The 13,782-nt window shown below is 47.3% G+C and overlaps 1 long non-coding RNA gene across 1 annotated transcript; it reads left to right on the top strand.

Annotated features, from left to right (window-relative positions):
- Positions 1-1,255: 1,255 nt before the first annotated feature.
- LOC119297668 lies at positions 1,256-5,367 on the top strand. The gene is made up of 2 exons (XR_005145707.1): positions 1,256-1,672; positions 5,102-5,367. It is a non-coding gene; the product is annotated as an uncharacterized LOC119297668 (long non-coding RNA).
- The last annotated feature ends 8,415 nt before the right edge of the window (positions 5,368-13,782 follow it).

Genomic DNA, 13,782 nt, shown 5'->3' with positions numbered 1-13,782 from the left:
AATATTTTTCTTTCCATTCTTTTGTTTAACCTTTCTGGTAAACTAACCTATCTCAGTAAAGATAATTTCTGCTTAGGTAAACACCTTAGTGTACAACTCTGTCAGTGTGACCCTCATACTATTGCTGACAACATCCTGGTAACCCCCGATGGACGAGAACTTTGCCTATTGGTCTGCCTTGTTCAACGAGCAGGAAAATGGTTCTCTTCGTCCCTCGCCCTTGGTATCAACGTTGTTGCCAAAATAACTGACCTACTATCCTCTGACATGCCTTGCTATCATAACCGTGCAAGATGCCAGCACTGTTCCTACTTTTAAACCACATGGTGGGCCCATAACCCACAGTTCCACAGGATCGAAACCCGACTCTCCTGTTCCCCCTGTTTATAAGGTTATTCCTCACGCTTGGCTTCGTATCATGTCACAAGACACCTTCCGAGAGATGATCTATTCCTGATGCTCTGAACCCCTTTCTCACACTCGGTTCAGGTATCAATCGTTTGTCCATCCGCTTGAAACTTGCTATTGTACCTTCATACTTTGCTCTCGATGTTTTATTAAGTTTAAACTCGAGAGATACTTATGCCTCATTCCCTGAATTGTTCATCAGATAATTAACCCTATAAGAGTCAGTTCTCCCGAAGTTACTCTTTACTTCCCCACTTAAATCTCGGGACGAGATTTCTTGTAGTGGAGAAGATTTGTAACACCCCGAGAATCATGCAACAGTAATCTCCCCCTAATGGTGGTCATGTCATCATGATTACTATGCAAATGGCCACTTGTCCAAAATCAAAGTAAAATTCAAATTTAAATGCAAGTCAAATATTTATTTCTTCAAAAAGTAAAACTAAAATGTTTGCCTTATTCTATAAATTCCCCTAATCATTGTCATGTTGAGACCAACTTCGTTTGACTCATGAATATATTCCTAGGAAATTAAGAAGTGGCCCAACATCAAGTAAAATGGCCTTTTCAAAATAAACAATTATTTATTTGACTCCAAGCGCCTCCAAACCTTGTGTGCCAACTCAAACTATTGTCTAATATTTATGTACCAAAGTTCATGTTCACCAAAATTCATTTGGTATTAAAAATAAGATGCAAAGCGGAGGAGAAATAAAAGATACATAATAAAAAAACAAAGGAGTATGTTTTTTTAGGCAAAAACAAAGGGGTATGTGGCACTGTGCACTCGGCCCAATAGACCACAGTAGCTGGCCCAACCCAACCTGGTCATCTCTCTCCTCGCTACAGGAGCAGGAGCAGGAGCAGGAGGGCCGTGGCGGCCATCCACCCGCCGTGACTGAGGCTGGGCGACGTGCCGGCCATCGGGCACCTCTCCGGTGCCCTTAAGACCGACGCCGCGACCTTCCCTCCCGAACCCTAGCCGCTTCCCCCTCTCTCGCGTTGCTCGCTCCCCCGCACACACACCAGTACGGTCGTCGCAGCGTCGTCGCCGCTGCCGTGGCCTTTGACCTCCCCTCGCCACTCCGTCCTGTCCAGGAGCTCCGTCTGCCTCGTCTACCTCCTCTAAGGGCACCAGTTTGAGTCCCCTCGCGCTACATCGACCGGATCGAGTCATCTTCCTCCTACGGTTGCCGTGGAGCTTCGGTCGATCTGCACCATCCCGGCAACCCCGGCCTCCCCGACCATGTCCACGAGCTTCGCGGTGAGCTTCTCCCCTGATTCCCCCTCCTTTGCCCATCGACCCGTTGCCGTAGGCCGCCATCCGCTAACTACCATGGCCGCGCCCGAAGTTTGCTGTGTGTGCGCGTTTGCCGTGCTTCCACCATGCCCTGGCCGCACTCGCCGTGACCCCTGCCCACGCCCGTCGCGCTCCGCCATGCTCCCCATGCGCCCGGCCTGCCTCCCGCACGCGCCTGCCCTGCTCCGTGTCGTCGTTTGCTGCTACTGCTCGCTGCTGCTCTTGCATACTGCTACTGATTTTGCCTTGCTACTGGTGCTCTTCTACTGCCGCTGCTGCTCTAGACTACTACTGCTACAAGCCACTGCTGCTGCTCCTCACTTCTGCTACTCCTCGCCGCCTCCCCTGCCTGCTGCTTGAGCTGCTTGCTCCCGCCACTAGCTTCTCTTGCTGATATGCCGGTGCTGCTGCTGTGCCTCTGCCCCGTACACCGATGCTGTTAACTTAGGTAGTTCAGTGCTAATTGTTGGAAGTAAACCCAGTATCAGATTACATGTACGTATAGGAATCCAACGAGTACTTGAATTAGTGACCATGTAGGATTAGTCTTCCCTTCTAATTCGGTCAAGTAACCTGGCATATACGTGTGTAAAACCCCTTGTAAATCGAACCGTGAGTTTACAAGACAATAAAGTAATCATCATGCCCATGGAAATCCAATCGGTTTCTAGTGTACGTGCATGCGTGTGAGTCAGCCGGCTAGTAAATCAGATTGACCGGCCAAAGCTGTTGTGTGGTACTGCGTACGTGTTAGACTAGCCACAGTGGGAGTAACTTCAGCAGTAACATCGAGTCCAACTCAGCAAATTTGCTTATGTGGCAATGAGTTAATGAGGAGAGAGGTAGTTGTAATAACTTAGCTAGTTACTGTAACATCACATGTCCCAATGCAATATGAGTCTATAACCTAATAAATGAATCTTTGCATGTTGCCACAGTTAAGTTACTACCCACTATGAAGATAGTAACATAGTCTAGGGATATGTATATGTTACTAGTGTATGTTACTCTCTATTGTGGCTAGTCTTAGATCAATTGGAGGCTAGCTTTGTACTACGGTGCAACTCGACGTAAATCACTTTGTTGTGTTTGTGAGCGGGCTTTGTTAGTCATTGTCGTTCGTCGTAGGTCGTATCGCCTTTGCCGGAAGTACCTGGTATTGAGCCAACACTAATTAGATTAGCTAGTTATCTATTTAGTTTCATATGACATGTGGACCTCGCTGATAATTTAAAGGTTAAGGTAAGTTAAAAATATCTAGCCTATGACATGTGGGCCACACCTTCCCTTTTGACCCATCATTATGACTTGGTCAACTCGTTTTGAAACAAAATTAGAATATTAGAAATTCAATTAAACATTGAAAAATCATATAAAATAATCTATAATTCAGATGAAAATAATTTATATATCAAAGTTGCTCAAAAAAAGTGACGAATCCGAATATGCCACCCACATACCTGTCACATACCTCTAGCATAGCAACACATGGATCCGTCCCCTCCGATTCATTTGTCCGGAAAATGCCAAACTTCGGGAAAACATTTCCTGGATGTTTTTTCCCTTCGCCTGTATCGAGTAGTACTGCGTTAGGTCACCCTTAGCACATCGTTTTACCATGTTATATGCTTTATGATGCTTTGTTTCTTTTATATTTATTATTTCTTCCCCCTCTTCTCTCCGGTAGACCCCGAGATCGATGTCGCCCCTGTGATCGACTACGTCACCGACGACCCCTCCCTGTCAGAGCAACCAGGCAAGCCCCCCCTTTGATCATCCCGATATCGCCCATTTCCTTTCTCTCATGCTTGCATTAGATTTTGCTACTGTAATTGGTTGCTCCTATTCTGATGCATAGCCTGCTTTTGTATCCTGCTTATTGTTACCTTACCTGCTTATCCTAAACTGCTTAGTATAGGTTGGTTAGTGATCCATCAGTGACCCCCATCTTGTCCTTGTTGCCCCTGCTTCATGATCGAAGACCCGATCAACGGGATCGAAGACCAGGCCCCGGCACCGCACATCACTTTCCCCTTTTGTTGCTCGACTCTGCAGAGTTACCATCGAGTGCCGAGGGTGGAACTTCATACATCACTCATGATGAGATCTCTGTAGTATATCTATCAGGTTGTGGTCATCGGGGGTGATTTCCTCCTTAACCACTTCCGATACGGCTCTGTCGTGCAACCCCTTAAGTGTGAACCTCGAGGGTGAATCCTCTTACGTTCACCTTGATGATTACATCGAGTGGAATTCACCGGGGGTGATTCCTCGAGTTTTCCCCTTGGTGTTAGACACACAGTTACTATGGTTACTATGACTTTACTCTGAACCCAGTTACTAAAGACGGGTCGGCCCTGAGGGGTACCCGCGCGAGCATATTTGCGAGTAATGTGGAGACGGGTTGACCTGGAGGGTGCACGCGAGATACTTACGAGGCACGGCCGGGCATTCTTAGCCCTTGCCGCAAGTACTCGAGACGGAGCGACGGGGTCACATCTTTCGTGAGTCTTTGCTTGTTACCGCGCGTTCCTAATCCACTACGATTTGGATATTTGATCCGAGGGGCCTCTGGCCTGATAGCACTAACCATCACGTGGACATAGTATGGGTGTTCTGCGCCGTATGCATCAGCCGAAGCTTAATCAACGTCAGCGACTAAGCGGCGCGCACCGAGTTGGACTGGTAAGCTCTTGCCTTTTTAGGGAGGTAGCTAGGTCTGCTCATTGGCCGCCCTCGCAATGTGCAGGAGTTCCCGGGGAGATGGCCCATGACCCCTGGGGGTATAGGTTTAGTCCGGCGTGCTGGCCTCTCTATTAAGCCTAGGTCGGATTGCGGCGTATTGTTTGGCCGAGGCCGGGCATGACCCAGGAAAGTGTGTTTGGCCGGAGTTAATCGAGCGTGGTGGGTAAGTTGGTGCACCCCTGTAGGGAAGAAAACATCTATCGATAGCCTGTCCTACGGTAACGGACACTTGAAGTTGTATCCCGATCGATACAACTAGAACTGGATACTTGTGATGAGAAATGGATTGTGATGAGAAATGGATTGTGATGAGAATTGGATAGTATGGCTCTGGGATTGCTTTCTCGCAGGGAGTCGAGAAAGGATCTCTGGCCGAGGTTGATAACACTACTACTACTTTAGATTATGCTACCCTACTCCCTCCTGTTGTTGCAAGATGGTGGTTTCCTGAAGATGCTAGTCTTTGATAGGACTAGGCCTTCTCTTTATTCTGGCATTTCCGCAGTCCAGTCCACATATACAACCTTCCTTTGATAATGTTGCATATGTAGTATATATCCTTGCTTGCTGAGTACTTCGGATGAGTACTCACGGTTGCTTTGCTCCCTCTTTTTTCCCTTTTCCTTTATTTCCGGATGTTGCAACCAGATGCTGGAGCCTAGGATCTGGACGATACCACTGACGATTACTACCACCCCGAGGGTGCCTACTACTACGTGGAGGCCGCCGACGAACATGAGTAGTTAGGAGGCTCCCAGGCAGGAGGCCTTGCCTTTTCGACCGTTGTTGCTTTTGTGCTAGCCTTCTAAAGGCAAACTTGTATAACTCATGTCTGTATTCAGATATTGTTGCTTCCGCTGACTCTTGTGTTTTCGAGCTTATGTATTCGAGCCCTTGAGGCCCCTGGCTTGTAATATAAGCTTGTATTATTTTAATTTATGTCTAGAGTTGTGTTGTGATATCTTCCCGTGAGTCCTTGATCTTGATCGTACACATTTGCGTGTATGATTAGTGTATGATTGAATCGAGGGCTTCACAAGTTGGTATCAGAGCCGATTGCCTGTAGGTAGCCCCCTTTCCAACTCCTTGGCCGAAGTTGAGTCTAGAAACCAAAAACCGTTTTACTAACTTGGATGTGTGGCTTACGGGCCCACGTCGCCAATTGTGTGGTATTAGGATCTTTTATTCCTCGTCTATACTCTGGGACTCTGATCTCTCTTCCATTCGGGTTAAACAATTTTGCTAACTCTAACATTAGGATCTCGTAACTACTTCAGCCCAGAGAGCCCCTTATTTCAGATGATCGCCTGCTGCTTCAGAAGATTCCGAAGATACTCTCTAATGTTTCCCCAAAACCCTTGTGCCTATGCCGTTGAAATTCCATATCACCGATAAATCCCTAAGGACAGCTGCATGCACTTGTTGTCCATACCTTCTTTTCCAATTGTTCTTGTTATTACAAGATGCCCTGAACTGCTCTCCTTTTTCCGAGAATCCTTTGAGCTTACTGCCTTCCAGTTCCTTGTCATCTGAATACCCCTACGGATAACCTTGTGCACCTATCGAGTATCCGCTCATCCTCAGTTGACTCTTGTACTTCACAAAAGTCTTCGTAGTACCATTCGTTCTTGTGAAAATCCTCAACAGCCTATTGTTCTTGAATTTCTTACTTGCTTGCATTATGGTTAATACCATAAGTCTAGTAATCTTATTGTCAGCCTTTGTCATTATCATTTTGAGTCCGTTGATACAATATGTTGCGAATGCTCGCAATCCTCAATCAGATCCTAGAATTCATCCTTCCAGCACAGACATCATTTTAACATGTGCTGAATATCGATCAATCAAATCGCCATCGATTGTACCCCTAAGGCTATTCTACCTATCCATCCCTAATCAGAGCATTGCTTCTGATCCCTTGTCTTGGAATTCTTAATCCCTCTTGCAATTGAGCTTTGAGTTAGTCAGTTGTTTCTATAGTCTAATCTCCTTGCATTGTTTCTTCCTCTGGTTAAATATTGATGCTCACATCAGATCCCTTGTGGACCACCAGACCCCTTTTTCGGATTTTATCCGACAACGCCCTTCATATTCAATAAGGTTGTGAGCCTTTCCTCGGATACATAATGCTTTTGGTAAATTGTATCCTCCGCTTTCTCAAGCACGCTCTACTACCGAGCTTGTGTTATTTATTCTTTGAAGTTATGATATAGGTTCCTAAGATGCCCGATGGGTTGAACCTATGCCTTCTCTAATCAGTGTGAACTCGAAAATTATGCGGGTTATACTCTACTGGATTTTTGTCAAATAAAATTTCAATACTACAGCTTCATCAAGAGCGAGAAGTAAAATGAAATGTTATGCATTGTAGAAGTGGGAGTCGACCCTGAACCTTGTGTTCATGCCCACGAACACGGTGTGGGACTTATCATGAAAGCTTCTTGCAAGGATATTTAATCATTTGAATAATTCTTCTGGTATCGTGGATTGGATCCCTTGTAGTTATGGTCCCGACCATATTTCCTCCTTGATCCCATTTACTGGGTAAGTTACAATTACTTATCCTCTGCAAATCATTCCCCCGTCCAACCTCTACTCCGGTTTACCTTCTGGCATTACACCTAGTACTTGATACTGGGAAGCTTTATACCCCATCACATCATTCCTAGCCTGATCGGCTATATTTTTATCGTGTCAACTTTTAATTGTGCTACCTGGTCCTTATGCCCGGAGCAACTTCCGACGATGAGCTAAGCTTACGTCGATCTTCCTCATCTTATCATTTCACGCCGAACAACAAGCTTGACTTTGAGCTTGTGTTGAATCCGTGGTACTCATAGCCTTTCACTTCATCCTCCCTTTTCTGCTCGAGGGCATCTTCATAGAATCTATCGACGAACTTTGTCTTGATCACCGTCACACTTTGGCTTCTTCAGAGATGTCAATTGAATTCATGGCTAGAAATACCATATTTACCTCTCGATGATTTGTGGCAGCATCAACAACATTCTTGTCTTTCACCCAACACAAACTTGATCATATTAATTTTGGGAATACATCCTTGTTGACATGTCGATGGATTGCTACTGAACCCATCGGCCACCTCCTCATCTTTTCCCTGATAAAATAACATGATATGTTCTAGAAATTCCCGATGGATCCTTTGTGAATCCAAGGTCCGACCTTTACCTGATGACCATGTCAATGCTATCCCAAAGCATGATTGTGGTACTCAAACATCAACAAGAACATTGGAAGCATAATGCTAAATGTTTCTTGTTTATTTACCCAAACACCGTTGTACGTGTAACATCATGAATTCCCTCACCCCCTTTACCTAATTGGTTATCTAATTACTATCCTGTCATGGATATCATCATCTACTTGTCCTTGGAAAGGATATACTCCTGATAATCTACTACCACTATAAAAGAAAGAGAGGACGGAGAACCAGATCATCCTATCCATTGAAACCTGCAATCTGATGGTCTACATCCCTCCAGCAAACTAAACACGTTTTACGCTTTAATTACCCACCATGCCATCTACTACCCCTATAAAAAGAAGAGAGGGACAGATCCAAATCATCCCCACCGTCTGTTAAACAAATCTAACGACCCATGATCATCCTGTGTTTAACACCAAGCCACCGTGGTTTAGTACCCGCAAATCTCTCTGTCCACCGTGGTAAAGAACGCCCGCACGACCTGTTCGCCACTTCGCCCCAACCGCCGCACGACCCTTGCATCGCTGCTGGCCACGCCGCCGCACGTACCCGGCACGGAGCCCTCCGCTGCCAGTTCGAGATCCCCACCGGTCTCCTCCTGCAGTCGTCGTCCTTCCTGCTGCCAGCTCCACCTTCTCCATCCTATCTCCACGGCAAGGACGCAAAGTTCTGCTCCATCCATCGGTAAGTAACAGCCATGTCTCCCTTTCAATCCCTATAGTATTTTCCTCATGGTGTTTCTTTTCGATGGGAGTATGTTTTTTTAGGCAAAAACAAAGGGGTATGTGGCACTGTGCACTTGGCCCAATAGACTACAGTAGCTGGCCCAACCCAACCTGGTCATCTCTCTCCTCGCTACAGGAGCAGGAGGGCCGTGGCGGCCATCCACCCGCCATGACTGAGGCTGGGCGATGTGCCGGCCATCGGGCACCTCTCCGGTGCCCTTAAGACCGACGCCGCGACCTTCCCTCCCGAACCCTAGCCGCTTCCCCCTCTCTCGCGCCATTGCTCGCTCCCCCGCACACACACCAGTACGGTCGTCGCAGCGTCGTCGCCGCTGCCGTGGCCTTTGACCTCCCCTCGCCACTCCGTCCTGTCCAGGAGCTCTGTCTGCCTCGTATACCTCCTCTACGAGCACCAGTTTGAGTCCCCTCGCGCTACATCGACCGGTTCGAGTCATCTTCCTCCTACGGCTGCCGTGGAGCTTCGGTCGATCTGCACCATCCCGGCAACCCCGGCCTCCCTGACCATGTCCACGAGCTTCACGGTGAGCTTCTCCCCTGATTCCCCCTCCTTTGTCCATCGACCCGTTGCCGTAGGCCGCCATCCGCTAACTACCATGGCCGCGCCCGAAGTTTGCTGTGTGTGCGCGTTTGCCGTGCTTCCACCATGCCCTGGCCGCACTCGCCGTGACCCCTGCCCACGCCTGTCGCGCCCCGCCATGCTCCCCATGCGCCCGGCCTGCCTCCCGCACGCGCCTGCCCTGCTCCGTGTCGTCGTTTGCTGCTACTGCTCGCTGCTGCTCTTGCATACTGCTACTGATTTTGCCTTGCTACTGGTGCTCTTCTACTGCCGCTGCTGCTCTAGACTACTACTGCTACAAGCCACTGCTGCTGCTCCTCACTTCTGCAACTCCTCGCCGCCTCCCCTGCCTGCTGCTTGAGCTGCTTGCTCCCGCCACTAGCTGCTCTTGCTGATATGCCGGTGCTGCTGCTGTGCCTCTGCCCCGTACACCGATGCTGTTAACTTAGGTAGTTCAGTGCTAATTGTTGGAAGTAAACCCAGTATCAGATTACATGTACGTATAGGAATCCAACGAGTACTTGAATTAGTGACCATGTAGGATTAGTCTTCTCTTCTAATTCGGTCAAGTAACCTGTCATATACGTGTGTAAAACCCCTTGTAAATCGAACCGTGAGTTTACAAGACAATAAAGTAATCATCATGCCCATGGAAATCCAATCGGTTTCTAGTGTACGTGCATGCGTGTGAGTCAGCCGGCTAGTAAATCAGATTGACCGGCCAAAGCTGTTGTGTGGTACTGCGTACGTGTTAGATCAATTGGAGGCTAGCTTTGTACTACGGTGCAACTCGACGTAAATCACTTTGTTGTGTTTGTCAGCGAGCTTTGTTAGTCATCGTCGTTTGTCGTAGGTCGTATCGCCTTCGCCGGAAGTGCCTGGTATTGAGCCAACACTAATTAGATTAGCTAGTTATCTATTTAGTTTAATGTGCATATGACATGTGGACCCCGCTAATAATTTAAAGGATAAGGTAAGTTAAAAATATCTAGCCTATGACATGTGGGCCACACCTTCCCTTTTGACCCATCATTATGACTTGGTCAACTCGTTTTGAAACAAAATCAGAATATTAGAAATTCAATTAAACATTGAAAAATCATATAAAATAATCTATAATTTAGATGAAAATAATTTATATATCAAAGTTGCTTAGAAAAATGTGACGAATCCGAATATGCCACCCACATACCTGTCACATACCTCTAGCATAGCGAACATGGATCCGTCCCTGTAACATCCTCGATGCGACTATAGCTCCCACGTGTCGAGGCACGACTTAGAGACATAATCGCATTGAAGTCATATGTCGCAAGTTAGGCAATCTTCACAACATCCCATGTAATATGAATAATAAAGGGGAGAACGTAGTTGGCTTACACTCGCCACGTCAATCAAGTATATAAATAACATTACATCATCCAAAACACTCATGGCCCGACTATGGCGCCAAAAATAGAAGAAAACCTAACATGCGACAACGCTCCCAGTCACCCCCAACTGGGCACCACTACTGATCACCGCGTAAGGAAAGCAAAATATCAAGGGGTTCCCATTATAACCCAACCGCGTAAGGAACGCAAAATCCGGGAACATAACACCGATATGACGGAAACTAGGGCGGCAAGAGTGGAACAAAACACTAGGCGAGAGGCCGAGTCTTCCACCATTTACCAAGTATATAGATGCATTAAGATAACATGGCAATATAATGATATCCCAACAAGTAAATAAATGATGTTCCAACAAGGAACGGCCTCCAATCTTCGTCTGCAACTAGCAACGCTATAAAAGGGGCTGAGCAAAGCGGTAACATAGCCAATCAACGGTTTGCTAGGACATGGTGGGTTAGAGTTTCAACATGGCAATTGGGAGGCTGACAAGCAAAAGGTAGGCATCGTAGCATTGGCATAGCAAAAGAGCGAGCAAACTAGCATAGCAAAGATAGTAGTGATTTCGAGGGTATGATCATCTTGCCTGCAAAGCTGTCAGAGTTGACTGGATCCTCAAAAGCAAACTCAACGGGCTCCTCGTTAGCGAAATCGTCTCCCGGCTCTACCCAAACAAGACAAACAAGCAACAAGGATACAATCAACCACGTGCAAGGATCAAACGACATGATGCAATGATGATATGCTATGCGGGATGCAAAATGCAAGATATGACAGGAAATGCATGGACCTGGCCTCAACTTGGAAATCCAAGGGTGCCACTGGAAAGATGAGATGAAATCGCTTGAAAACGATATAAGGAATGCCGGATTCGGAGTTACGGTTTGGAAATGGCAAGCATTTCAAAAATGACACCGGTCTGCGATTTACAGCAAGTAGGCATCTAAATGCAATGAGATGAACATGCTACAGCCACCAAACATGACAACAAAATACATGGCAGGGATGCACACAAGATGTTTAACAAAAGACTAGCACTGAGCTACGGCCAATTCATCCATTATGAGGTTCAAACAAGCATGGCAAAAACGCAAATGCAAAACTGATCTCAGACTTAGTGAAATCAACACTTGTCTGAAATTTCAGATCACGAAGCCCTCTTCGGAGCAGCAAAACAACATGATACATGACCTGATTAAGACAAGTAAGAACATGGCATGGAGCTACTCAACAAGCTTAACAAAAGACACAAAGTGATCTGGGGCCAAAAGGGTTCACAAAATATACTAACGGGCACACGAACATAGCTAAAACACAATCAGTTTTCAGACTTAGTGAAAACTGAGACATGCTGAAATATAACTCACGAAGGCATGTAAACGAGCTCGATGCACTCACTACGGTGCAAGTCATGGCAAGGCAAGCAAACATCCATTAAGAAGACACAAAATGCTAGCTAGACATGGCAAGAACAATGGCATAGCATGGACGAATCAACTACAATAACATCGGCAAAATCGCAAACAAGTTGACTATCTGTCCAGATTCACAACGAAGCAAAAGTAGAGCTTGATTGACTCAAGCTAGGGTGCTTCATAATTGCAAACAAAGGCATGGATGGATAGAGCACTACAAGATTAACAAAACTCCCTTACTGATCATCCTCAAAAGAGGCATGGATCACTAGAAAACAACACGAACATATGGCATCATGAACTAAATAATCCCAGACTTAGTGAAAACTACTAAGTCCCTGAAAACAGATTTATCGGGTGCCTCACTTTGCAAGCTTGCACAAGTCACCACACACATCACAAAAATGCATGGGTTGCACCTCTAGAAAGAAGACAAAATCCTTAACAAAACATATGAAGGACTCACAGGCATATCATGCACACAATAAACATGGAAAAAATGACAAAAGTCTAAGATGAACTAGCAGATCTGACAATTAACTCACGAAGGCTCCTTCTAACAGCATTTCGGGACTCAATATGCACTCAAATTAAAATGATGCAATGGAATGAAATGATGTACTCGTCGAGACGAACATTTTGATATGCTATATGCCCAAATCGGAGCTACGGATGCAAAGTTACGGGGCCTCGAACAGGAGCATATGGAGTAAAAAATCTAGGGACTTAGCAAAAAAAACAACCTTTGGATCTGGATCTAGGGTTCGCACGGAAACCAAGGCACGGCGCTGCACTGTTCACCGGTCGGCGGGAAGCCGAGGACGACCGGCGCCGGAGCCGGTGGAGATCGCCGGCGAGGGAGAAGAAGGCCGGGGCGGCGAGGGTGGCCGCGGGGGGCGGCGCTCGCCGTGGAGGGAGGCGGCGAAGCTCCGGCCAGCGGAGACGAGTGGCGGGGCGGCGGGGCGCTCCGGCCACCGGAGTTGAGGAAGGAGGTGGCGGGGCGCTCGCGGGAGGAGCCGGGCGGCGGGGCGAAGAAGACGGGTCGCGGGGGCCGGCTTCGGGCTCCCCGGCCCGCGGTGGCGGCGAGGTGGCGGCTGCCACGTGGCACGTGCTGAGAGGGCGGCGGGGCGGCGGACGTTGTCCGGCCTAGCGCGGACAATGTCCGGCCGGCGCGAGGGGATTTAGGGTTTCGGAGGGGGAGAGAGATCCGAAAATCGGGGGGGTCTATTTATAGGCATAAGTGGAGCTAGGAGAGTCCAAATGAGGTACGGTTTTCGGCCACACGATCGTGATCGAACGCTCTAGGACATGGAGCAGAGTTTGGTGGGTTTTGGGCCAAATTGGAGGGGTGTTGGTCTGCAACACACACGAGGCCTTTTTGGTCCCTCGGTTAACCGTTGGAGTACCAAACGAAGTCCAGATGGTACGAAACTTGACAGGCGGTCTACTGGTAGTAAACCAAGGCCGCTTGGCAAGTATCGGTCCAATCCGGAAATGTTTAATCCCCACACATGAAAGAAAGCTAGAAATGACCACCGGAGGAGAACGAAGCGCCGGAATGCAAAACGGACAACGGGGAAAATGCTTGAATGCATGAGACGAACACGTATGCAAATGCAATGCACATGATGACATGATATGAGATGCATGACAACGACAACAACACACGGAGACGAAACCCAAATCCGAGGAAATAAATATAACTTAACGCCGGAAACGGCAAGAGTTGGAGTACAAATGGGGAAAGTTACATCCGGGGTGTTACAACACTCCACCACTACGAAAGGATCTCGTCCCGAGATCTAGGACTGAAAGAACTCCGGGTACTCAGAACAGAGGTGATCCTCGCGTTCCCAGGTAGCTTCACGGTTGGAATGGTGTGACCACTTGACTTTGAGAAATTTGATTGACTTGTTGCGAGTCTTGCGTTCAGTCTCTTAAAGAATAGCAACTAGGTGCTCACGATAAGAGAGATCTTCTTGGAGCTCAATGTCC

The sequence above is a fragment of the Triticum dicoccoides genome, chromosome 5A (genome assembly GCF_002162155.2).
Source record: "Triticum dicoccoides isolate Atlit2015 ecotype Zavitan chromosome 5A, WEW_v2.0, whole genome shotgun sequence".
Classification (NCBI taxonomy): domain Eukaryota; kingdom Viridiplantae; phylum Streptophyta; class Magnoliopsida; order Poales; family Poaceae; genus Triticum; species Triticum dicoccoides.
Note: the sequence above shows the minus strand (reverse complement) of the source record. Positions and strands in the feature narration are given on the sequence as shown.